The 27,796-nt window shown below is 39.3% G+C and overlaps 1 long non-coding RNA gene across 1 annotated transcript; it reads right to left on the bottom strand.

The window, feature by feature from the left end:
• Positions 1–5,179: 5,179 nt before the first annotated feature.
• On the bottom strand, positions 5,180–26,899 carry LOC138066586 (uncharacterized). Its single transcript, XR_011139900.1, has 3 exons — positions 26,839–26,899; positions 15,050–15,067; positions 5,180–5,266 (listed from the first exon to the last, which is right to left on the bottom strand). It is a non-coding gene; the product is annotated as an uncharacterized lncRNA (long non-coding RNA).
• Positions 26,900–27,796: the final 897 nt, after the last annotated feature.

Genomic DNA, 27,796 nt, shown 5'->3' with positions numbered 1-27,796 from the left:
CCAGACATACGCGCACCAAGACCCAGGCCATGGTGTTCCAAGGCGCAGCAGGGGCTTCGCAGCTCCCTGACCTCTGCTGAGGCTACATGTTATAAAGCAAACCGACACGGTGGGCGGCCCCCAGCTGTGAACTCAGCCTGGTTGTGTTTCCTCCCAGCGTAGGAAAGGAAAATTTTTCTTGGGGTGCTACGCAACACTCTGCAAGGGTCAGACAGCAATAGCGACTACGCCTGTGTAACACCTACTGCATTGAGCAGTACAGTGAGGGTTCCTGGGTACTGCTGTAATACACACCAAAATCTGCTCTACAGCTCCTTGTACTTCAGCACAGAATACTAAAATGCAGTTGTGTGTTTTTCCATTGTAAATTCAGATGTATCTGTCAAAGTAGGGCAGAACAAAATGTAAGAAACACAAAAATGTCTGCGTTCCTGAAATTTCTCTGTCAAATTCAGCCAATCGTTCTATGGCCTAAGCCTTAAGGACTTGCTTCTGGCTAAGAAAGAAAAAGTGCTCAGGTGAGTACATGAAAAGAAAGGAAGAAGGCTGTAAGCCAGGGAGAAAAATTGCATTTGGAAGCTAAAAGTAACTTCCTACTTTTGCCTTTTGGAGGAGACACATTTCTGTTGACTCTTGAGTCCAACAGATGAGAGAACCAGGCTATGAAAGGTCTGTTCTCTCCTCTCTTCAAATATTGCTCTGTTTGCCATCATGAAAGAGCTGCAGATCAGTTCCACCTACAGAGCTGCACTTTAGCTTTGTACTGAGACAGATCCTCTGGAGGATTCACACCCGAGGGGATGAGGAAGCACTGAATATCTCCTGCCACATTGCCCATACAGCTTGCCTCAAACATCACCAGCAGAGCTCATGATTCACCTTCCACTACTGAAACCTTGGAGGGCACAGGAGTGTGGGATGCACAGCTGCCACAGACCTACCAGTATCATCTCAATACATGTTAATGATCAAGCAATTTCTAACATCACTTCTGTGGTTTAATTAATACTATGGGGAGTATAAATACCAATTCTTTTGCAAATGCAGTAATTAATTTTAGGATATCAGTATCATTTCTAGTGTAGAAAACTAAAGAAAGTAGACAAGTACTTACAAGTAGCTGAAACGTAATAGAACAGTAATTATTACGTTACATACACATACATAGCCATATTAATGAAGGATTGATTCCATGTGCTTTGCCTTCAAAATCATATGCCTTGTTTAAAGCACTACGAGCAATAGAAGAAAACTAGCAACACTCATTATGACCTGTACTTGAGGAAAGAGGCCTAAAACTGCTTCTCTGTCTTAAAAAAAGAGATTATATAAACTAAACTACAGGGTAACTCTTTAGGAATAGCAATAATAATGGTCATCTATTATGCTTTGCTTTTCATCAGTAGGTACCAAGAAGGTCAGACTTATTGTTCTTGTTTTCTAGAAGAGAAAATAAGGTACGAAGGTGGAGTGACTGCCCAGGGTCATCCATCAGGCTGACACAATTTTGGAAATGAAAGTCCTGAATCCCTGCCCAGTTTTCTGTCCTCAGCAGCAAGTGGTTGGATATCTTAACCACTATTAGACAACTTTACCCAATCATTCAAATGTCTGTGAAACCAAAGGCCCTCTGTAAGAAATAAGTGATTTGCAGCTGAGCAGTCTCTGCAGGGTCTGATGCTCCCTCTGTTTGCAAAGTAATTTTTTAATATAGCTTAGTAATGAACTAGAGCGAGAAACAGCTAACCTCCCTAATTAAATTATGTTATAATAAAATTTTGTCACTCATAATAGATGCTTTCCTATGACTTAATATGTTTTTGAAGCTTTTGGAAGTTTAGGTATCTATCCATTCTTTTATAGGCAACATTTTAATTCAATAATAATACTTTAAGTGCAACAACAGATTCAACAAATGAAGCATCTATGAGAAATACATAAATTAAATCATATACAGGAAAGGCAAGTCTGAGGCTATCTTAGAACTGGTAATTACAACAGTGTGATTTTGAAGACAGCAGTGTTGAGTCTTCTGGAAAAAATCCTTTTCCCTTCTTCATGGAAAGGTAACTCATAGGCAGATGGCTCCCTGCATTTTGAAAGGCTGAAGAGTCAATTACTTCACCACGTAATTACTAAATAACAAAATTATAATCACTGCCTGGACCATTAAACTTTGCTAAAGGTGACTGAAATAATCTCAGGGGAACTAAGAGCTTGTTTAGAGCATGGATATTAAGCAGCAGTAATTAAGTAACACAGTGGGAGTGTAAGTCCCAGGACAAAACATGTAACAATGACAATTTTATTACACATTTTCAATTGCTTGGGCCTATGCACTTCAATTTTCTGCAACAGAAATCTACCACTATTTCTGATGTCCAGAAAGGCCTGAACCACAACACAGATGTCTGAGATAATGCCAGAGCCCGTTCTCTGGTCCTGCGACAAATCAGCATAGTCTGGTCACATCCATCCGATTAAACTCTGCCTGCAAATAGAGTGGCCATATCCAAACTACCCATAGGCAGTTTATAGGCTCTGACCCATATTAATCCCCAAACTTTCCCAGGAGCCGTCTACTGGTTAACCCAGGCCAAAACTACACAAGGAACTGTCCAAATGGTTTAATGGAGCAGACAACCTTTGCCTGCACCCTGGCATGGTTAATTTACTAGTCAAAATGAAGCCTGTAAGAACTTCCAAGCAAAAACAAGATGCTTTTGTCAGATGCAATGGACAAAGGAGAGCCAGAAGAATAACAGAGAGGGCAGATGGGGCCAGAGTTTTTAACTGGGGAAGCAGTGAAAGTTAGCAGCATTGTGGATAAATGTGAGCAATGCAGGATGGGCTTTGTCAGAGCAGAGTGAGAGGATGTTGCAATAATCAAGTTAAGAAACAGTGAGGGATGGAGCGGAAGTGCTAGCTGGGGGGATGGAGCAGCATCTGCATTTTAGAGCTATTGTGCAAGAGGAATCTCTGAAGTTTAGAGCTAGCCTGTGGAGGGCCCTCAGCTGAAGGTAACAGAGAGTGCCAGGCCTGCGTGGAAAAGGGGAAGGTGGTGCTGTCCTGGGTGAGCAGAAGGGAAGGAGTGGGGAGAGGCTGCAGAGATGCTTTCATGTTTGTTATGGCGTCACCTAGCTGGATCCCTGCAAGCTGTAACTTTGGCTCTTGTACGCCGACTGAAATTCATCTGTCCAAACACAGATACCTGAGCTGCTATCAGAGGCCCTTCCAGAGGCGGGGGAAGCCAGCAGCCAGGAAGGAAGCTTATCTTGCAGAGCACCTAGGACTTACGTGGTTCAGTCAGAAAGAAGCCGCAAAGGTCAAAAGAGAAGGAGAAATGTCTAAAGAGGTTGCCTAGACTGAGCACAACACCTCGGTAGCCCACGCTCGGCTGATCACTATCCTGTCCTACTAATGTGCTGCTGTTGAAGGCAGACCTTCAACATACCCAAGTTCAGGAGGCCGCAGTGGGTGCTAAAATCATTCAGGCTGCTCTCTTGTCCAAGGCAGCATTTAGGGCTAGAGGCTGTAGCTGCTGCAGTTACAGTAAGTCCTGGACCATGGGATCGGGAGAAGTCTCTGAGAAAAGGACTGGAGGAGTCACTTAGCCCAGTCGTCTGCCTCTAAGGGAATGTGGAGGGAGGGAGTAATACCTATGACAGCAATCTAGCCAGTGGGATGGAGTAGCAGCAAAATAGCATGGAAAATTTCAAGTACATTGTCATGCTTGTGAGAGCAATCAAAATGGAAAAATGTGTAGACTTCAGCATAAATACAGTCACCCTTTCACACATATATGACAGCATATATGTATGTATGCACATTCAGACATGACTTGCATGTTACAATTCAAGATATCTGCATTTTCAGAGGGGTCCAGCTCTTACCTGCTACATTTAAACTAGTAAATTAAGCAGTGCCAGGACATGGACACATAATTTTAGCTTCTTTACTACATAACTGTTGGAAGGTTATTAGCATACTTTTGAACCAGGGGCTAATTAACACTCCCTTAATCAACTCCTGAGGATGGTTTGAGGCCTGGCACTGGCCAGGGATGATTCCCAGTAGACCGTCCAGATATATTCACTCTGTTTTGAATGATAAGGTAATTTAAAAGTATGGACAGGGGCAAAACATACCAGTTGATTTCAGGGCCAAATAATCGGTCATGGGACTGACCAGTGTATTATTCCAGATGTATCCAGAGTCACTGTCCTAGAATGAGCAACAGTTTTGCTAATAGCAATTTTGTGTGATTCCCAGCAGAAGTCTAAAGCAGATAAACTGCGTATAACGGTGGCCAGAAGCATCATTTAGAAGTGTGAGGCAGCTAGAGAAGAATAATGATACAATACATTCAGTTGGCCAACAGCTGACATTTTTCTTTTCTATGAAAATGGCAATACATATGAAAAAATTTGTGGAAGAAAATGTTATGACATTAAACTTTGCCTGGCAGAGCATGATGCAGTTTAGCGTGTGTTTTTATTTCCTTTCCCAATACTGCCAGATAACCACATGGACAGGCAGTATGCTGGGGACTTCATTTATCAAGGAGAGTTGTTAGGGAAAGAGATTATAAGGACCGAGAAACTCCTGGACCCTCTTCATGCTATGGGGTGCCAAAAGAACACAGGAGACTTAACAGCTGGATTCAGTAATGGTCTGAGCTGACATCCAGCACATGAATCCAGGCTTGCTGTTATCTTTTCTCTCAACATAGAGATACAGCCCTCGTCCTTCGCTAAACTACAAGGAACTAATGGGGCTCAGTAATTTGTTGCTAATTTGTGCTCCCTTTTATTTTATCTTTATACAGATGTTTACCAGCTATAGCCACCAGTAATGAAACAGAGAGGAATAGCTGTAGTCAGATGCTGTCATAATTAAATAAATATATCTACAAGTAAGTATCAGTGGTGACAATGTTTCTGACGTCTCAGGATGTTGTTGTATATATGCATACATAAGAACTAAAATTCTCCTGCTTCTTACATCTTTATACCTCAAAGGCGTCTCTCATAGCTATTTTCCATGTAACTCAGTACCAATCACTCTGCAATAGAGGAAAAAAACACACACACAGTAATTTCATGCACAACTGTGTGCTGCCCTGAAATGTTTCATTACCTCTCCACACTTTCTGAAAAAAAAAAAAATCTGTTGCCTTTCCTCTCCAGAGAGACGTAACTCAGCCTGGTTGACAGATATCCAAATGCCATTGACTGCACCAGCGTTTCTCTGTGCTTCTAAATATCTGCAGTTACAAAATTAGAGATTGGTCTGAGCTTCTCTTCCGAAATTGGGCAAACAACAGAAATAATCTGAATCTTAATATAAATAATGTATCATTCATTATTCTTTAGGAAAAGGGGTGACTGACTGAAAAACCTCATGTGTGCTGTGTGCTTTGGTCTAAGAAAAACACTATTGTTTATAGCACATTATGAAACAGTAGTAATACAGAAGCTTTCAGGTGACCAAGGAGGGATTTTTATGGCTCCACGGCTTATTTATAATATATGTTTTTTATTGCCCTTATAAAAAGGTCTTATGCCGTTACCTTGTCTGATTTTTCTCAAGGACCAGCATGACCATAAATATTTTCTGCACTTCAACGTACATTTGGGATGAAGCTCATCCAAATACAGATACTATATTTGTTTCTGAGCATCCTTATGCTCCCCCGTTCTTCTCCTATCCCTAGCTTCCCCATCATGCATTCACAGGACCTTGCAGGGTGGGACTGTTTCCTCAAAGACAGCTTCAGAGACACAGAAATTTAGGAGCGCATTAGGGAGGAGGAGAAGAGTAAGAGGATGGGCTGTGGGTACATTAGTGGGTACAAAAAGTGGGTACATTAAGTGCCCAAGCATGAAAGAAAACAGCAGTCATGAAGAAGTCCTGTATTCTGTTTTCAGGTTAGGCTGTGATTCAGTCACCTCCATCCCAGGAAGTTATGTACCAAAAGATTCCCTCAGCTTTACACAAAAGAGGGTATTTGAGCCTCTTCATATTTTTCAAACAATTTTTTTGCATATTTTGAGCTACTTCATGCAGTTAAATGCTCACATATGTTTCCAGGGACATAATTCCCTTGCATCAATGACATTTCTTTGGCTGCTGTGCACTGGCAATCCAGCCTTCTGTCCTGTACTATATCTCATCACAGCAGCTTCTTTTTGATGCAACTAAAGGGCCTGAGAAAGTACTTTAGGTAGTGTTTAGGAAAGACAATTTTCAGGCCCATCAGTAGCATGAAAATTTAATTTATTACAAAAGAAAGGTTAGTGACCAGCATGCAGAGTGATAGGAACTTACGGAGTTAAAATATACTGGCCCAAATTCTGTACAGAATTACATTCCCTAAACGCCCATTGGCAAAGGATGAGATAGGGTAAATAACTGCCCAGCAGCTTGCAGATTTTTTATTATCTGTATTCAAAGCATAATTTAGCATGAGGAAAGTTAACATCCACTAATTGTACTGCTGGTCACAGCTCAAGGGCAGCTCCACTATTAGCCACATCATAACAGTCAGGGCTTTCCATATATTAAACAACTTTCTTGCTCAGAGAAGAATAAAAATCCAAATAACTATATCACAGCAGACCAAAAATCCATCCCAAGACACCAGAAAACCACAGCGAGTAATACAAGAGAGAAAGAACAAAACTTCTAAATTCAGAAACTCTGTAATCTCCTGTCTGACTCACAGCTATCTTGGTAAGCCGCTATCTTTGCTGCTAGTTATTTATTTCTGCTTATGGCCAGAAATAAGAACAACTTGAGAATTATCTAGGAAGAGAGGCCTGAAAAGGATCAGGTGAGTCACTGTGCTTCGTCCTCCAGAACCACAAGAAACTGTATGATAGCTGTTAAGTCAGTATGGATCAAGATGAATAACCATTTTCCTCACATACGCTCCAGCTACAAAGGCCTTTCTTCATCCACAGCACAGGATCAAAACTCTCAGCAACTACAATGCACTGAGGGAAAAGAGAAATCGGTGGCAATGGCCGGTGCAGGCGGACAACTCTTGAGGTTGCAAAGTGAGATGAGCCGTTGCTACTTCCTCCCCAGCGCCAGGCCTCTCCCAGGGAGGAAAAAAATAAAGAAACCTATCAGGAGAAAAGCTATGTGTTCCTGAGGACAAATAATTACTCCTGCCACTGAGCAGCAATCAGTAACCACCTAAGTGAGGACAAGTGTTTCGGCGCTGCTGAGAGCGCCGGATTTAGCATGAGCTACAGTCATTCCAATATAATCACATCAAGTCACAGAAGAATAGGGTCGTTTTTCAAAAAAAGAACACTGAAAAATACTACACTGACACTCTTTGGTGCCACTCTCCCCTTTACCTCCCAGTGTGTACTGCGCCTTGTACTACAGAAACTCAAGGCATTGATCAGAAGTCAGACATCGCTCAGGACTACATGCGGGGCCGAACTACTGGGGACAAACAGAATTGCAAAGGTGAGATCCAGACCTAAAGGTGAGGCCATGGGGAGTGCGTGGGGCACAGCCTGGGGTGGGGCAAAAGAGAAAAGTATGGACACTTCTCACTTTCCTGCCTGGTCTCCCTGGGGTTTTCATACAGTCACTGGAGAGAGACAGGTTACTCCAGAGGGGCACTGACCATATCTGGAGTTCCCATTGTGAATTACTCCCTGGAAAAGTTTGCCATCTTTCTTCTTACTGTTTTGGGATATTTGGAGAGACCAGCACACCAGTGAGACTGCTTTTTCATTTGAATGAAAAGCAAGAGTAATCCACTGAGGCCTGTAGATCTTCAGTCGTACCACAAGCCCATATGGCTAGTGCACCTGACCTTGCAAGTAGGGATTTCATGTTATTCCATGAATTTAAGAATTACTTAAGGCAGCAGGCTTATGCCGTTGGATCTACAGCTGCAGCATATGCTACATAAAATGTTAAGAATAGGAAAAATATTTTTATTTCTATATTCCATGTTTTTCTGTATACAGTCTATGGGGATAAAGGGGTTTAATTTTGACACTCAAAATATAATTCAAGAGAAAGAGAAATCTAGGCACTAAACTAACCCAAGCATCTGAAAATTCCATAATTTTAGCATGCTGAAGATAGAGTTTTCACCCTGTTAGACAACTAAATTATTCACCAATGACTGTTAAATGATTTCTTGCTATGATTTTTTCTCAAAGAGGAGTAAAAATTGCTAATGAGTGGAATAAAGTGGGGCAGCATATGCATAACCCAAATCACTTTTAATGAACTACTGATTCCAATCCCTGTTCATTCTGCAGTCACAGACAAAACTGAGCAGGATTACAGATGGGCTGGCACCTGTTTGCTGAGCTCATACTTCAGAATATAATAACACTATCCTCTAGTGTCCTGATGTATTCCCTTTCAAACAATAGGCTAATTCCCAGCACTTCCAGAACAGAAACACACACATAGCTCACCTAGTAGCTCTACTTATTTGTCTAAAATCCTCTGAAAGATATGCAACAAAGATATGCAAATATGGCAAGCAAGGTAATGATACTGCTGTCTAACCACAAATAAATTGCAGTAGTCTTTGGCAAATCCTCTTACCTCCTATTTTTCAGACAAAGAAAATGTCTGCTATTGTTTTTTTGAATGATCAGCTATCTCTAAAAAAGAAATGCCTCTGCAAGCATAAGCCCCAGATTTCTTCTCAGTAATCATAGCTAAATTTATTAGAGCCTTTTCTCTTCAGCCACATGTGCCAGTATACCTCCTGGCTGTTGTGACAGCACCTTGGGGCTAGAAAGAAACACACTCTCAAGCAGATAAATTGCTTTTTTCTTTCAACTCAACTGATTGTGACTTGTTTGAATAGCAAATTATCCAGTTCGGGGGGGGGGGGGGGAGAGAAAGACCCTCAGGAGACTTATAAGAGGGAGAATAGACTGCAAAGAAAAAGTCTTTTCTAATGTTGAAGCCCTGGGGAAAAAAATATCAGTTGTTCTGGAGCTGGAAGGTCACATTTCTGCCCAAGCATGTCACCTGTAGGGTGCACATCCATAGGTATGACATCACTTGTAGGGTGTACATTCGTAGGTGTGACGTCACACTGAGGCAGCAGTTCGCAGTAGGAGGATTGCTGTACGCTCTTTCCTGTTCAAGGCAATGGCAAGTGGATCTGGTTTCAGTAGGTTTTCCAGAGTGTCTCAAAGAGGGAATACTTCAGGGATAGATTCAACCCTAGATGCAGCAGAGGGAGCACCCAACCCCAGGGCTGCAACTGCACCATTTGGTGCAGGACTAGGCAGTAAACTGTGTTCAAACTCCCATTTCATGTGAATTGGTGAATAGAAATATGGCACATACACCCTGGAAAAGTGCTGGCAGTACACACAACATGCCCAGAAAGCAGTGGACATACCATGCCTGCATTGGCCCTGCTAAGCCAGTTAGCACATGTGCCGGAGGCATTTGCCTAGTATATCTGCCATCAGGCAGACAGTCAAATAGGTAGCATGAGCTGAACCATGTCCAAGTAGCTAACTTCCTCTTCTGCCACCCAGGCAGCTACCCAGGCAGAAAAGGAGGGCAAGTATAGCAGGCAGAGCTAGAGAGGATGCTAAGTATAACTTAAGCACCATTTCCCTTCCCAGCTCCTGAAAATAGCCACATCTAAAGTCTCTAACACTAGGCAGAAACCTTTTGATGACAGATTTTATGATATATTTCTCAAGCACATTTGCTAGTTTAACTGATTCTTTATATATATACATATATATATATATGCATATATATATATAAAGGCCACACTTTAGATGTTTCCTCTTTTTTTCTTGACCTATTTCACTCACATCTAGTATTATTTGAACAGCTCAGTCTTTGAAACGCCTCGCTTTGGCAAAGACGTGCCACAATACCAGAGGCATGATACAGCCCTGCACTTTCGGCAGACTCTGCTTTGGCCTTGATTGTCCGAAAGCTTGAACATCATGTTTAAAAACAAATGCTTGCCATGTGAAGAATTGCACAAGCAAGCAGTTATGCTGCTACAGACCTGCCTGAGGATGTGTGTTCTGATTTTGAGCTCATTTTAGATTTAGACACGAGAGGTATTTTAGCACCGATCCATGTGATATGCGTCTGTGTCAATGCCAGAAAGAAGTTGCATCACTGCACAGATCTCTCACCCTTCCTAATGACTCTCATTAGAATCCTGCAGTTTGATACAGATAATATCGCCTCTAGTCTGTCATGCTAACACTATATGACAACAGACAGAACTGAAAGTAAGTTAGATGGATGGAAGACAGCACAGTGGAAGGCTGCTTGGTACCCCAAAAGCCTCTTCTAGAAGCTGTTTTTAAGAAAGATCTGAATTAATATCTGAAAAAAAAAAATTCAAAATCTCCCATAGACCAAAATTACAAACGTTTGTTTAGAAAAAATTCAGGTAACTCACTGAAGCACTTCTGCCCATCTTGTATGGTGTAGACGTGAAGGTCCAAAACAACTATCTTTCTTGCTTCTTTTACAGTAAAATGTTACACTAAGCCTTCACCAACTTAATTGGAGTCGTGTAGATAAAGAACTAACGGCATAAGATACAGGTCAGATCCCAGCGGATGTAATCTGAAGTGCAACTGGGCCAAACATTAGACTCATATTCTTTGCCCCTCGAATTCATAAAAATAAGACTACAAAATGAAGAAATTTCAGGACAAACCACTGTATATCAGTAGCTATAAGATAAAATGTGTGTTGATGAAGAAAGGACAGGGATATGATTAGAAATGGAAACACGGAGGGAAGAAGGTGTTCTGTGTATTGAAGGCCATTCTAGGTAGAATAGATGATAGGACAGAAGATGTAGAATTAGGAGGAAATCACATGGACTGATTCATACAAAATATAGCAGACCAATTGCACGTTCCATGCACCATGGCACCATGTACCATGGTAAATCAGATCATAATGAGCCCAGCGTATGTTCTCAACTGGTGATTAAGGGCTGCAGTGGCTGGAAATAGATGAGAAAAGGCAGAGATCTGGCAGGGTAGGATCTGGCAGCCTGTGGAATCAGTGCTGCTAGCAAAGAAGGTATTGCGGCCAGGACAAGTGATTATCATCAGGAAAACACTGAGAGAGAAATCAATCACAAAATTTCCTTTGCATCTTTGCAGACTGCCTTTTTTTGCAATATTTGCATTTCTTTTACAAACCTTCTAGGACTGGATTGTTTCTTCTTAAGGGTTATGGGTTGGTTATTTCTCCCTTGAATAATCTATTTGTAAACTTGGTTAACTGGGTTATTTCTGCTATGCATGACACATACTGAAGAGGACATGTGACAGGAGAAGAGATGCTATCTTTCAAAGCAAGAAGCAAGAAGAGAGGGAAAAAAGATGGCAAAACAAGGAAGAGAGGCAGCTAGTATCGTCAACAGTGAAAAAGAATGGTAACCTGAAAATCTGGTTATTTCTGTTCTGCAAGTGTCTAAATTTTTTAAGTATTTTCAAATAAACAGTACTCAGATTTTCGTGTGAAATTCACACTATAAAAGCTATTTCATCTCACTTTCTAAAAAATGCCCAGAAGGGAGTACATGTTTTATGACATATATACTCAAGTCTTTCACTTTTAAAGTCAAAGAGAAAACAGTTCTCAAACTCTCCCGGTAGTGAGATCAGTCTAGCATTAGATGTTTCAGTGCAGTCAAAATCTGATAAAAGGGTAAAAATGCATTAAAATAGTCTTAGAAATCCAGTTAAAATTCTGTAAACATAAATATCTTGGGTTTTTTATGTTCTTGACCACTGCACTCAAACCACACGTTAGTAACAAATATTCCTGATTTATGATGTTCATTTCTTCAGTTTAATTTCTAGTATCTGGGAGATAACGTTTTATTTATTATGTTTCATGAACTACACTCGAGAGAGAGAAAGAATTCTGCCTTTGATGCTACTTCTCACTGTCTCATTCTCTTTGTCTCATACACAATGCTCTCTTTTTCTCATGCCCTTTTAAGATTTGCTGAAGTCCAGAGATTTAGTTAATATTTTTATTCCCACCTGTATTAAGCCCATAAATTGGAATGAAATTGATTTTTGACAAAGATTTCATTCGCATTCCATAAATAAATTTAAAAGCAACTTTTTTACTTAATTTAATCTTCTCGTCCACACAAATTATTTTGCTGAGAAAGGTCAAATCTAACCTAAATTAGCTAATCTAAATGAAGGCAGAACAATAAAATATTTATCTATTCTATGGAGGTTAATGGATTCATGCTTAGCTTGAAAGTAAGTTCACAAATATCTGAAAAGTTTAAACATGAATGATTAGACTGCACTGTATCTTCTTTAAAGTAGTGGTATTTATCTGGGAAAAGCTCATTACAAACGAGTGTCTTCACATGATCCTGAGGACAGTGAAAGAGCTGAATGTACTACAAGGGGTATAATTATAAACAAAGGTAAAATGTTAAGAAGTCTAAACTGTGCACTATATATAGGGAACTCTTTCTGCCAACAAGAAGCAGTAAAGTTGTCACAGTCTTCCACACAGTGTGCTTGAACAGTACGCAGAAAACAGGATGACCAATGCCAAGTAGAGAAAGGATCTAGCCCTGCAAGCAGAAAGAGTTCTTTCTGCGCTTGAGTGAAAAGAAAGCTCTGTGTCCCATCTAGTTCCTCATGTATATCCCAGATAGCCCGTTCGCTCTTCTCATTCATTCCTCTGCCAAGTTAATGGAAGTTAAGAACCACCTTCATTACCTGGTCATTTTTCACAGTTCATTATATCTAGGTAATAAGTAGGTAGTATTGTAAACTACCTAAATTATACTATAAATAACGGATCTAGGCTTGCATAAGGGTTTCTTTCCTTAGGCATATTAAACCTTACCTTGCATGAAAAGGTCTCATTCTTTATGCAAATCTTCTGTTACCTTTGCTAAGTCTGCAGCGTTCGGCCAAAGTGCCTACCATTGCTTCACTAGCATGCAAAACTATACTATGTTCGTAACATTCTCTTCCTTTTTCTTCAGTAAACGTGTGCCACATGAAAAAATGTGATACATCATAGAAAATATCTTCAACTAAAGTAAAATGGTGGAAATACAAGGAAAAAAATACAAATCAGAGCTTCCAGCAGGAAAAAAACAATAATGTTCTGTCTATTGACACTTTAAAGGGAAGCCTAATTAGTAGCATCCGTTCCCAAACAATATTTGGTTGCAGCAGAGAACCGTATAGTAATATAAATTGTATACCCATTTAGTCATGCAGGAAATTCTAATTGTTTTGGAATATAAAGAAGGTTGTTTGGAAAAAAAAGTACCGTTTTAGGGACATTGATCTTTGTAACAATGCCAAAAACAGTGTTTGTACTTTCTATTAGAAGTCTCTCAGGAAATATGGAATACCTACCGTTCACCCCAAAGCATTCCCCAGAATCTAACAGCTGCCAGGCTACTTAAATGGCAGAAAACTTCTTGTTAGCATACACCCTAAAAATGCAATGGCACTGCTACCTGACACATCTGGCCACTGTCAAAAGATTTCTCTTTCTTCCATCCCTTGAAATGGTTTATAAACAGCCATCTGTGATGCCATATGTAGAAGTATCTATAAAATGACCAGACTTCATTAAACCAAAAGACTTTCACGGTGTGTACATACATTTATCAATAAAGGGGAAAACAAGATACCCACCGGTTTCTGCAAGGAGAATGCCAAAAGTACAGGGCAGAAGAAAAAGAAAGGAGATAGATAAACTTTATCTCTAGAATTTGAGGGTTCAGGAAAAGCCAAAGTTTTCAGTGGCACCTAAAAAATACATAAGCCTAACCTTTTCTTGGTTCCCAGATCAGATGAACTGTTGCAGTGGGCTGCTAATATAGCTTAAGAGCTGATCCAAAACATGTCAGTGGAAGTTATGGTAAAGTGTTACATCAGACAGGTGAGGGATTACCTCCCCTTCAATGCACTCTCAACTGAGCACCTCCAGTACCCTGCTAGGGGCTACCAGCACCCTGGATACAGCAGCATAACTGCATTTCAGTCTACTCCTGCTCAATTCTGGGAAAATGAAGGAGTTTGAAAAAGGAAATTATATCACTGCGAGTGTTGAAAATAATCTGCAGTATTCTCATTTACCCATAATCTATTAGCTTGGTTCAGCTACACCAGAAAAGTACTTTCAACTTCCACTGAAACCTCACTAAATTATTCTTTCACCACGGGAGAATTCAGCATTTTGAAAATCTTATGGCTAAATAATTACATTTGGATTCTCTGGCAGAAGTACGGTGCAAGCTGTCCTTTTGAAATTCCCTGAATATATAACGAGGGAAAACCTATGGTCTGTTGATTCCAGTTTGTTTGGGGACACAGTATAGTATGATACATGAAATTTTGACTGAGTCAGACAGAGCTATGGATACTCGTCCAAGATGAGTAATTGATTCCCTTGGTATAGCTTCTCATAGTACGTGAGAAAGGTCAGACACAGGGTTCTATGTTTTGTCCCACAGGAGGAAATGAAGTGCACACAGAAGGAGAGAGGAAGAAATGGACCATATGTATAGTACTGAATAGAACCGAACTATTCGCTACTGTGTTGAAGTATTCAATTATATGAGTTTGGGTGTTATTCTTAGTTAGTTTTCCATAACTGTTTGATCTATCAGCCTGGAGTATCTTTTGAACATTGGCAGTTTCCCCTCAGGAGACATCGCAACCCTCTAGCCCAGTAAGTCAGCATTGCTGATGCTAGCAACAGGCCTCAGGCTTTGCACTCACTTTGCAAGGCCTCAGTGCTGAGACTTGTCTGGCTTGCTCGCTCTGACATTGTCATGACCTGCTTGCAGCTTCTTTTCAACTTGGTTCAGCTCGAACAGCAATCCCTCATATGACAAGTTGGCTAGGGCTAATTCATTTGATTTTTGTTTATTTCTGTATGGTATAGCCATTGTTGTTATACAGGTAGTAGTATAAAGCAACTATTCTGTGTAGAATGAAATATTTCTGGCAGTAAAATTGTGGTGTGGAGAAATACAAACCTGATATAATAGCAGAGGCTTTCAGAAACGAAGATTCAGGAGGCCGCATAGAGGAGGACAGGCATGGGATGGCAACAGAGAGGACACAGGCCAGCACCACCACGGGGGTCAGCGGGAGTCAGTCAAAGTAATGCAGACGTAGAGACAGAGAAAAACAGTTTAAGGGGTACAAAGAGACAACGAACAAGTATCTAACATCTATAAAACTCACCATACATAGTAAAATCAGAGTAGCGTGGACTTGCAGACCAATGAAGAAAGAATACGCTGCAAAAGCATGTTAGAAAACGTTAAAATGACCCCATTTTAACCTAGATCCTAGAGTGAGAAAGAAGAAACCATTAGCTTCAACATATATGCCTCCCAGCAAAGGACTGCTATGACTCTCCGTAGCCAAAAACACACCGTCATCTACTTTAGGACACAGAGGGGCAGTGGAAAGGTGAGCATAACACCGGAAAATGAGTTAGATACTAGGAAATGTGTGTACAGCAATTTTAAAGTAATTTTTATTATTGAGACCTTTTCTGTACAATAGTATTCATTCCTTTATTTTCTTTTGTCTTTCTTTCTCTTGGATCTGCATTAATAATAGTTCTTTTGTTAGAAAGTTATGATCTCAATTATACTAATAAAACATTCTCAGTTTTATGTACAAGGTGTGTTTCTTTTTTGCCCCAACAAGGTATTGAGTGTAACAGCAGGCAAAAGAAAATTTCGGACTCAAACAGATATTAACTACAATGTGACGACAGGTGCATTGTTACCTCTATTGAGTTGTGTAACCTCTTGCAACGTGTAATGCAGTATTATATTAAACTACTATTTTTATCAGATTGCTCTGAATCACAAACTTATTTCCAAATTATTCCAACCTGAGGTGATGGAAAGCACAAACTGAAATGTGGATCCAAATCTAATTGGCTCAAAGAAGTGCTGGCAGTGTTGTCTGACTCAGACAACCCCGAATGTCACAGCTCAAACTCTCACTCCAGTATTTTAAAATATCATTTATGAGCTACTGGATATCAGCACAAAAGCCAGTGAGTGTGGCTGTACTATGTCTAAAAAAAGGGCTAAATCACTTGCTGCATCAGTAAAATAAATATTATAGTTAGGCAGTGTGTTGGCATGAAAAAGTAAAATGCTCCTAACCTTACAGAGTGTTAGAAAATGTCATTTTTGAATTGATAGGACTTACATAATTCTTAGTTAAAGCCAGTCAGCTTTCTCTGGCAGATTGACCTTGTTTGGAAGTGAACATAAACTGTGAAAGTTTCCCATCGCCTTTTCAATGAATATCATCTCCTTCAGATAAATCCTGAATTTTCTTTGCATACCATACCTGCATTGAAGACAAGTCCCTTTCTCATATCAAATCCTGTGTCTCCTGAGAAGAATCAGCAGTTACACAGATTAGTGCTAGCTCATCTGTTACATGAAATGACTCCTCACAGAAACCCACTGACAAGCACACAGCACTGAAGATTAATACAATCTTTCCTCTTTCTCTCATTGAAATTCCCAGGAGCATCTAACAAGGACAGACGCCCATAGAAATTGGTTAGTAAATAGCAGGCAGGATGCAATTGTATTCTTTTTTAAAAATAATCTTAGGAAAACAAGTCTTTCAGCAGAGAAGCCTTAAAATATAAATCTTCTTATTGCAAAGGATAATCTCAAGGTCTCTTCCTCCAGTACAGTTCACACTCACTCATGAGTATTTCTAAAAGTGTTGTTTTGGCTGCCATCAAGAGATGGTTCATGTACTGATGGAGGGTGAGAGAAAGCACGAGGTCTGTGCTGTTATTGTAGGGCTTCCCAATACCCTTCTGGTCTCTCTTGGGAAGCTGCCAGCAGTCACCAAAATTTGCATTGCTTTGTCCACTGGTGCTTGGAACATTGAACTTTATAAAGAGAGAGATTTTTGAATATTGCAGTATTCAAAAGTACTTAAAGTCACAGGTAGCATTGTGCTGAATGTCAGACTTTCCTGCATTTTAGAAGTTCCTGGCAGAGGAGACAGACAGACAAAATATAAGACCAGACACTATATTGCACATAGATTTACGTGACTGGAGATATTGACTACACGGAAGTCATTGTAGCATGGAGAAAACAGAGTGAGCTTTGGTATGCTAAATTAGCCTATACCAAACAAATGACACTGCTTTTGTTCCCCTGAGCTAGCAGCTCTATCTCCGTGCTACGTTGCACTTCGCAAAATAATAGCTTTATAACAGTTATCCACAAAACTGAGCACAGAGCTGGGCAAAGGGAAGGAAAAGCAAGGAAAGGGAAGGAAGAAAAAAAGTCTATCTACTATATATCTCTACTTAAGAAGGGAGACTATTTAGCCCCCAGTGGTCAACTCTGATCATCTTCCAGTTCCAGAAGCAATGACGCAACCATGCAAGTAAAAACTGTGTATGGTAAGCTGGTAGCAGCAAAGCAGCATAGCAGGTCAAAAAACAGCCGCTCAGTTCAGCAGAGAAACTAGCAGAACGCAGTTCCGTTGTCCTTGCAAGAACATTGTTGAATAGTTACAAAAGCACGTGATAATTATTTAAAGGCAGATTAGGGATTTTACATTAGCGTCATGATTTGGTCCTATTTTAAGGGAAGCACCAACACGGCTAAGACATTCACCAGACTGCCACAAGGCTCATACTTAAGCTCGATATAAACTGCCCTGAGAACACTTCTGTTTGAACATTAGGGGAAATGTTCAGGCTGTATGGCCTGTTTAGCTGTGAACTAGGTTTAGCTGCTTGAGAATTTTCAAGGATGCAAAGCCCAGAGGAGTAATAATCACATTGTAAGAAACAATAATATGCCAATAAGAGTGAAGAACGTGTGAGTTAATGAAACACAGGGCAAAAAGCTGTGCTTCAAATCCTTGACTGGTATAAAAGATCACATCATCACTGATTTCAGTAGACTCTTTGGTATTGTCATAACCATTTACATCAGCTCCAGAAGCTGGCAATATGAATAACAGTTCTTAATTTCTTAAAGATGCTTTGATTTTCATCCAAGCTGCAGTACTGCAGAAGCCAAAGCTGCTTATTCTGGTGTCTGACCTTCGATCTAGTTTCAGGCCATACTGCATTAAAAATCAGTAGGTACAATACATCCATTGAAAAAACTGTCACTCCTAATAATAGAGGTTTTGGCAGTCACAATAGTATATGATAAAAAATATCCAATTATTATAGCAACAGTGCTGATTTGTTATTAATGTCATTGCATGTAGACTTTTGAAGATAAGTGCTATGGAAGCAGAGAAAAATTTAAAGTAGCATGAGGACTGTAGATTCATGGAGCTGCGTAAAGTGTATGGATAAAAGGAACGTCTATACAGTTGTAAACAGGAAGATAAATTTTCACTGGACAATTTTACTATTAAGATTTATAAAGACATTTAAACATCTTCAAATCTAAAAAAGCAGCTAAATTAAATGTTTGATTACTGTTGATTGTCTGTACTCTTAACTAGCTCTAAGCTATTAGTTCCATAATCCATAGTTTAAAATAACTAGAAAATTCTAGACTAGGGTATTTGTTTTATATAGGTTTTGTCATTCTTTTATAATTTTGTAATTCGTTTTTCTTCTTAAATCTAAGAACTTCCTGCAAAACAAACAATCCTGTGTTATATTTATCCTATGATAAGATTCCAAAGATAAATGAACTTGCCCAAAATATTTTCTTGTAGATGGGGATTCTACCTATATGATAGAGGTCACAAACACTGGACATCATTCGATAATCCTTCAATCCATAAAATGATCATTTTGGTATCTTTCAATTGCATTACACTAGTAAGTGAATACTTTGTAAAAAGAAAAATAAAACTCATACAAGACTCACATACTCATAACAGCTATTAAAATGTTTTCTACGTTCCAGTAGTCTTCATTAGTAAATAAGCATGCCTTAAAAATTGCAACAGAAAATAAAATGTGTAAAGGGCATCAGTGATGATGACTAAACATGTTCAGCTAAAACCAAGAATTAATTTCAAAACCTTAAACGGCAGACAATTCAGTGCCACGAGGAGCGAAAGATGGGAATTGTTTGATCTGCGGTCTGCATTTTAAGGTAAGAATACAAGGTTCTGTGATCAGGTAGACTGATTTTTTTGTCAGGGCAAAGCCTTCCACATCAGCTCTTTCTATTCCTCAGTCAATGGAAAGAAAATAAAACAACTCAGACCCTGCAGTATAACATTTCTTTTCAAATTGACTAGTCATTAACAAGTGGAATACATATATAAATGAGCCCAAACAGGCACCAGTCTTACAGTACTAACTACTTTTCCAATCCAATTTATTTATACTGAATGAAAATGTATTGATCCTCAAGAGCTGATTAACGTGAACAAATCAAATGATGAGTTAATTAAACTAAACCCTCTTTCGGATTTCCAGACTGCAGTCTCTAGCCTAGCCTAAAATTAATTTTCTGAGGAGAGAGTTGTTAATGAAAGATTATCTATAAATATAATTACAAGTTTAAACAAAGAAGAGGTTTCCATAAAGTCAAATTTGCAAGAAACTGAAAATCTAAATTCCATATACACAAATGCTGATTATGATCCGTACCTTGCAATTCTGGCATTCACCCAGTATTCTGTGCTATTTGAACAAAACAGGCCACTGAATTAACCTATTTCTGGTTTCCCTAGCACAAGGTGAACCTTGGGGGTTATAAAATTGGAGCATAGTGCACACCATCATAGAAACATAGTGGTGGCTATTTAACAGATTGCAGACTCTGACATAAGACTATTCCCAGAAATGTAAGTTTACTAGGACCTCTACCTCTGACAGGAATCAGCAGAGACCCTGCCAGACTTTCATAGCCCCACCATATATAGGGAAGGAAAGAAATGGTTTCAGCTCCAAATAAAACAGGGTTTACCAGAAAATGGACTCTGCTTTCGGCATTTAGATCAGCGCTCAGTTTCCATCGCTACCATTTCCCTCTCTCTTAATTGGCAGAAGCCCCAGTGAGCAGTGTATGCATATGCCTAAGGTCACACTCTGCATCTCAGGCTTTTTTCCAATGGCAGAATTATTATTTTTGGTACCTTTTTTTTCTAATAATATCAAAAAAAGAGTTTTGCACATGCTATTATGAAAGATAAAAGAAATAGGCAAGGACAAGTTATGTTGCTCATGCCAGGCTTTCTAAAGAGCACAGTGCTGGATATCAAAGAGCCCAGTGTGCACAATTAATATTTTAATCAACCAAAAAAGTGAACGTTTTTCAATCATCTGTATAAGAAAAGCTATCACTTTTGTCTTAACTTTTAAAGATAATTAAGTTAATTTCAAAATATAATGTCCATTTCAAACCAAACCTTTGAACTCTTATTTAGTTTCAAAATTTAAAACGTTTCCTTTTATCTGCCTACCCTCAATAACTTGAAGTGAACACAAATTCAGCAAATCCAATTACTCATTCTTCATTAGAAAAGTTTCACCTTTACTCAGTGACATTGCCAATTTCTTTGGAAATTTGTTTTTAAATGTCACAGAAGGAGCTGCTGAATGCTGAGCTCTGTGGTGTCAGCTGAGCAGCTGCGAATCTTCCTCATGCATACACGGGTGTCTATAATATGAGGTCTGTTTTCGTCTGAACCTCCTTATCCTCATTTGAGCCTCTCCCTCTCTTGAGCCTTATTAATAGAACTTTTAAACCTGTTTCAGTATTACCTGCCAGCAAGGTTTTCTGTACTTGTCTTTTTTTCATTCAGTCTGTCAAAAAAGGAAGGCAACATCAATAACTTCGAGGTTGATTTGAATATTCAAATCCGTAGTGCTTTCAGGAGCTTAAAAGTAGGCAAAAACACTGACTGTGCCTGCTTTACGTTTATCCTTAGGAAATGTGGGGCAAGTCCTCAGACAAGAATGTGGAAAACAACAGAGTTAGTCTGATTTAAGCAACCAAAGGAGCTAACTTAACCAAGAAGAGAAGAAAAATCCAGTGCTGTGCTCTAAACAGAGTTAGCAGAGGTCTCTTTTTGTCAGTAGTCATTTCAAACAACTTTTAGGCGCTTAGGTAGGACAGAAGAGGAAAGATTTTATGCATATGTTAACTCTTCTATGGATAAATAATTGGCTTCATTTTTCAGAGCTATTCTTCTAACACCTTAAGTAAACACCCAAAACAAAGTTTGGATGTCACACAAGCAACGTATTTTCCATATCAAAATCCACCTCTGATTTTCCCTTCCTAGACCTAATGGATTTCCATAAATTGCATGAAGGGCATAAAATCACCATCAGGTTTTAACCACCCAGTGACATGGCCAGTAAAAACTGCGAAATACAGTTTCTAACGTATGTGCTCCATAAAAGAGGAAGGGCTGTCATGCAGCACCAGTAGCGAGTGCCTCTAATACAACGGATGGTAAGGAGCCCTAGTTTTGCGTGCCTCATTGTGTGCAGCCGGTTGTGGGGAGGTTTGGAGATCATCGCTGCCAACTAAGGCCCTGCACTGAACTGTCAAGGAAGCGGAGAGAGGCAATTCCAGTCAGGCATTTTCCAGTAACAGAAAGATAGACATGTGGAATTAATTGGTTTAACTTTAAATCTACCCCGTGTCTTTTTATGTGTCTGCTATTTCCATACCTTCTTTCTTGTAGTGAGACACAGAAGGATGCAGCTGACACGCTGTCTCAAAGGCAGAACATTGGAAAATCGTGTCTGAAAGTCTGTAATTGTTGGCATATTTGAAAGAAACAAGAAACTAAAAATGGTTTAATGAGCACTAGTATAACATAAACACTAGCATGTCTTGCAGCCCATTAAGAGAAGATCTATAGAGGCAAACATCTAAGATCCTGATGTCCATAATTTACACATACTGGGGGCAGGGGGTCATTTCAGATTAGATCAGGTCTGGTCCTGTGGGCTGAACGCCCATTAATAGAGCGCTTCTGGTTTAGCTTCTTAAAAACGAATCTGATTTGCAGGCTCAGAAAACACTCCACAATGTGAGTCAAATTACATTAAATGGGAAAATCCGTGAGATTTGCTCCAAAACACATTTTTGATCCCAACTACAATGCTTATGTAGCACCACTGAAACTATCATGAATTTTACTACTAAATAAAAATGGATATGAATTACTAAACATATGCCTGAGTTCAGTCTCTGCTTACCTCACCAGTGTGTATCTTGCCTTATGATGAAATACCATTATCAAACTTTAGCCTTTAGCTACTCCACTGGTAAAAGAATCTTTCAAGGCAGTAATAGCAGATGTTACTACGATAGTAACACCTTTTTAAAGACTCTTTCAACCTAGCGGCTATTTCCTAGTGATACTTTAATCACTTTCCCATAAAACTTTTTCTATTTAAGGGCATTAGTAGATCAGAGATACAGCAGCTCTAAACTGGCATTGCTTCACTGAATCAAGGCCAGATAAGAAGTTTGTCCAATATCGCCAGAGGCTGTCACTCAAGGAGTCCAAGTCCATCTTCTCCCCAGTGTGGCATAAGGTCATAATTAAAAACACTGAATATCATTAAACATTTAAATAATTTTTTTTATAAATGAGTGGCAATCCACTGGGGAATTCTTTCATAGATCTAGAATCAATTTATTGTATCTTTGTTGTAGGACATTAACTGCTGTCAAAATATGATGCAGTCTGAAAGATGCATACTAGTCTCTATTTTCAACTGTTTTCTTTGAGAATTGGCAACAATTGACCTACACCAGTCATAATAAGATATTCATGCAATAAGCACCCCGGGACTAGACCTAACGGAGATACAGGGGATGAGACGACTACAGGATTACTGTTCCCTCTTGCAGTACACTTGATTTGTGCTGGCATTTTTACTGTTTTATAGTAAAAAATTAGTTTGATGGCAGTGCTATTGTGACAGACCTAGTGCTCTTTGCTAGCAGCAGTCATCTGTAAGCCATGCGAAATCTCTAAGCAAGCGCTCAAGCCACAGGCTTTTGTGCTTAAATCCAGTGGGCAGGAATGCAGATCTAACTTTCAGAAAAGAAAAGTATGTGGTTTACCAGCAGGCATGCCTAATAGTGAATGAAAAATCACCTTACATGCATGAAAATAATTGGCTTTTAACAGGGGACATTTTGCAAATTGTACCAGCCTTGAATATGTGCCACCTGCGCTGCAATGCATGAAATCCACTACGTCCCTATCCAAATGGTGAAATGACAAGATAAAATGCAAGTAATGGAACAAAGATACAAAGTAATGAAAGAGGATGAATCATTCTTTGACCTATTAAGTTTTTTAATTAACCTGTATTGCTAATAGATGACTGGATTATCTCTCTGACAGTACACTATGGCAGAAAGCAACAATTGCTTTTCTTCATAAAACAAATCATGCATTCTGTGCAGTAACTTAGGGCATTGAGGAATATTTCAAGTAGCAAGGCATTAATACTTTTGTAGATAAATCTTTTGGCATTCCTGGCTTCAGGTTAGAATACCCAAACTGACTTAGATAAGATCATCCACATGGAAGTTTGATTTTACTGGTTTTGTCTATTTAAGTAACCTAAACAACTCAGCCATTGACCTTGTTCACTCCAGTCTTATTCCTCAATAAAAACACAGGGAAAACGCACAGGCAAAATCATTGCTGCTGCTAATCAAGCCAAAGAGCTCAGGCATGAAAAGGTTAAAAGAAAGACAGTCCCAGGCTCAGGGCCATGTGAATCATAAGAGTTACTTGCGACAAATTTGATCCTGCTCTCAGGTCATACTGACTCTAGTCCAAACTAACATCAGAAGATCCCTCTTTCTGACAGGGAAACATGCTAGAGAGGGACATTTTAAAGATTATGAAGGAAACCTGAGAGCTGACAACGTGCAAATGCAGTGGCCGATTTGTAAGACTGCTATTTGACAAATCTAGGAGGCACCGGCCTTTCAGAGAGTCAGGCATACATCAGATTGCACAAGCACATTCTCCGGGGACAACTCAAAGTGTGATGGGCACCTCAACGCAGTCACAGGCAGTGAGGCTGTGCCTCCATCAGCTTCAGGACTTGCACAGTTTAGAGGTTAAACTTTCAACCTCCTGCTGACTAGGCTCTCTCCTAGGATAAACACAGAGACAAAACTCAAGTAGTCCTACAGCTAGGTCAAGAACTGCTTAAACAATGCACCAGTGAACGAGTAACTATAAGTATATACAAAGGGTTAAATTACACCGTGTTTGTTAAGCTTTCAAGTCTCATTAATATGCTGCAAGAATACATCTATTTTATGAAATTTTTGCCATGAGAATACTGAACTAATCAAATGACAGCTGCAGGAGTAATATAACCAAAAATTTATACGAACATATGTCCTAGCAGTATAATTACAGGCATTCGGATGAATATTAATAACAAACAGTCAAAAGACCTCCAACATATCAAGTAATATAACCAGAAAATGGCAAAGAAAAACGCTTATAAGGGGTGGACTGAGAGCAGCAAAATACAGAAACACATTTCAATGTTGGCACTTTGGCAGAAAAAAAAACATTCACCTCAGGGCAGTGTCCATCTGGCACTCAGCCTGCCCTATTCCAGATGAGATCAGCTTAACAAACACTTGCGTATATGAATGGTTGATAAGATTTTTAATTGTACCCTTTACGGTTTTGTTAATCATGTCAGTATCATTAGCTGTTATTTTCCAAATCAAAGGGCTATAACCTGTTTGTCACAACATTTTAACACCATTTTGAAATATTTTTAAGGCTAATCATAAAGGATACCCTAATAAACTTAAATCAGTGTTGAAATATTGCAATTAATTAAGATATGACAAAGTATGAAGACGTTGCTTTTGCCCCAAGCCTAGCCTTGCTGCCTACCAGCTGCAGCACAAGAGGCTATATACAGATAAATTGCTTCATTAGGAAACCTACTCACTCTGAAAAGCTTACCAAAATTTTTTGGTGTAGATCATCTAGAAGGAGATCTGAGAGCAAATTAGTAGAAAATTTGATACACTATCTTTCCTTGTTTGATAATTTGGCTAGTGACCTTTTATGATGTTTAAGAAAGGCTCCTGCTGAAGTGGAAGCACTCCTCCATATCTGTGTGTTAGATGTGTGCCTGAGAGGTGGGCAGGTCAGCTATTGGTAAAAGTGAATGTCTTGTGAGTTTTCAAAAGCAGTGCAGAGTAGACATTGATTTCCTGCAGATTAAATATCTTTGGAATTGTTGTTTTTTTCTTAAGAAAAAAATGTTAAATCATACTATTCTTCTATTTTGCCCTGAATTCACATTCTACTCCATACTATACGTCCTGTAAGACATAAAATTTAAAATATTTAATTATAGTATACAGGGAAGGAAATAGCTATTTAAAAATAATCCAACAGCTGTATAATAAGCAGGCCACACTTGTGAATTTAAAGGCTGTAAACGCTTTCTTCTAATACACTGAATCTTAACAATTCTGGGAAATGTGTGCACATCTCATTTGATACCAAATATTTACTGTGGTAACTTACCATAGCCCAGAACTAGAGAATTTTCATAATATGTACAGGGGTTTTAACCTGGCCTAAACGATTGTCCCAATTTCAGTTTACCTTACAGGAGTAGGTCACATTTAAATATAAAACCTGTCATGGCAGAACCACATCAGATCTAAAGGTACCCAGATAGGATTTCCAAAAGGAGATGGGTGTCTCAAAGGTCGTTAATGGAAGTGATTCTTTCAGCAAGTGATGCCCCCTCTACCATGCCCCCTAGGACGATGATACAGCATCAGTCAGATGCTATCGCACATAGCCTGGGAACTACAGATAGCAGCATAAATTACAGCAGTTCACAGAGAAACTTAAGTAGCTGCAGCATAAGAATCAATAAGTGGCTTCTTGACAACCCCAGATACTAAACAGGTATCTGAAGAGATATTTACAGAGGCAGAATTATGGCCCTCTTAAGAGAGGGGAAAAAAGGGAGGAAGAAGGCCAGCATGTATCTGAAAATTCAAAAAACTAAAGGTGTGACAGCACAGATTTACAATGAGAACGTCCTTGTTCTCATAGTCCAGTGAAGAGCACCAACTCACTCTGCATGCTGCCAGCTCATCACCAGGTGGGAGGGAGCAATCTCCAAGAAGTTGCTCATAGTTTTTAGTGAAAGTTTCTTCTAATGAAAACTGAAATAATTTCCTCAAATCAAAAGCATTAAATCTTATTTCTGAAGCTTATTCCCAGCTGAGTTTTAGGAAGAAATATAAATCTCAGACGGGGGTCAAAATACACAGCGTATCACGTTTGATGAGGTAGGATGAGGATATCACTGTAGAGAAACTCAGGAAAATGATTGACTCATTCAGTCCATACTCACTGCTTGCTATGAGGCCAAATAAACAACTCAACAGCTTACCTAACGAATTGGCAAAAAGCAGCCAAAAAAAAAAAATCTCATGTATCAATCCCAGCGAAAGTTTTGGGTCAATACAGAGCAAAACTTTTGGACTCCTGAAATTTTTCCCCAAGTTTCATACAGCTGGTTCTCACTGCGCATTTGCAGGGCAGTGAGGAAGCTGGCAGGATATGTTATATGACGGGCAATTTCTGCCCACACACTTTCTCCCCGCCACTGTCATTAGAGGGATCTTCACTGCTGAGCTTACAGGAGTCTTGCCAGTAATGGCAAAGGATTTTAGGCCAAGCATTTTGATCTACGCTTTTCAGAAAGAATCCAGGGATTGATTATTACTCAAGCACTGGGTATTTACAATGGATCCAGCCTGACTTCTCAGAATTTTACCTGTTATTCTGGTGCAGCTAGAATTTAAGCTCTTCTTGAACATCTGCTTCATAATAGGGATCTGATTTGCTTTTTCCTCAAGTAACCAGGATACTTCTGCCTGAGACCTAAATGAAAAAATAAATAAATAAGGATATGTTCTGTGAAATACCAGTCCAGCAAGTATCTCACATCCCAGAGTAACACTCACCTCTTCCAGTGATTCATTTTCTGTATGCATAGCATGCTCCTCATGAATTTTGCTTTGCTGTTGAGAACTAAAATTGTATGTCATCACTGTAATTCTTCTGTATAGAATGACTTTCAAAACAGATAATGGAAATCTTCACTGCAGATTAGAGATCTGGAGTTGGCTCAGAAGAGGAACATGTTCACTCTACCATTGTACATGGTAAATTTCCTGGCACTTTTTACTTGCAGCTTAGATAGTACAGTGACAGGAGCTATTTCAGAACTCCAGCTAGATGAATTCCTCCACTTTAGTGCTCCAGTGCGGGATTTCATTGCATTTACATCATGCTGGTTGACTGTTACTGGCAACCTAGCAATTATTGCAGAAAAGCATTCAAGAGCCAGGGATAAAATTTGTATGCAATGGGACAAGATCTACCTGTAGCTTAAAGCCAATATTTTGATTGTACACTCACTTTTATCAGCAGAAATGTAAAACAGTGCCACGGGGGTCAAATGGACTTACACCACTGTAAAGGTACAGTATTTTGACCGAGTTTCCAGAAAGCAACAATTCGTCATGCAGTCTTGTGATGGATGGTACTAGCCAGTGATGAATACCATGGCAAAAGTTGTAAACTAAAAGAGCAATCTTTTCACCTGCAGAATCCATGAAAATCTACCAGGTATTTTCAATGGATTAATCCAGAGATTAAAATATATGCATTTACTTTGGAAAAGTAAATATAAGACTAAGTTATATAATTTGGGTTCATCTTTTATTATT

Source organism: Struthio camelus, chromosome 3, assembly GCF_040807025.1.
Source record: "Struthio camelus isolate bStrCam1 chromosome 3, bStrCam1.hap1, whole genome shotgun sequence".
NCBI lineage: Eukaryota > Metazoa > Chordata > Aves > Struthioniformes > Struthionidae > Struthio > Struthio camelus.
This window is presented reverse-complemented; position numbering and strand designations above follow the sequence as displayed.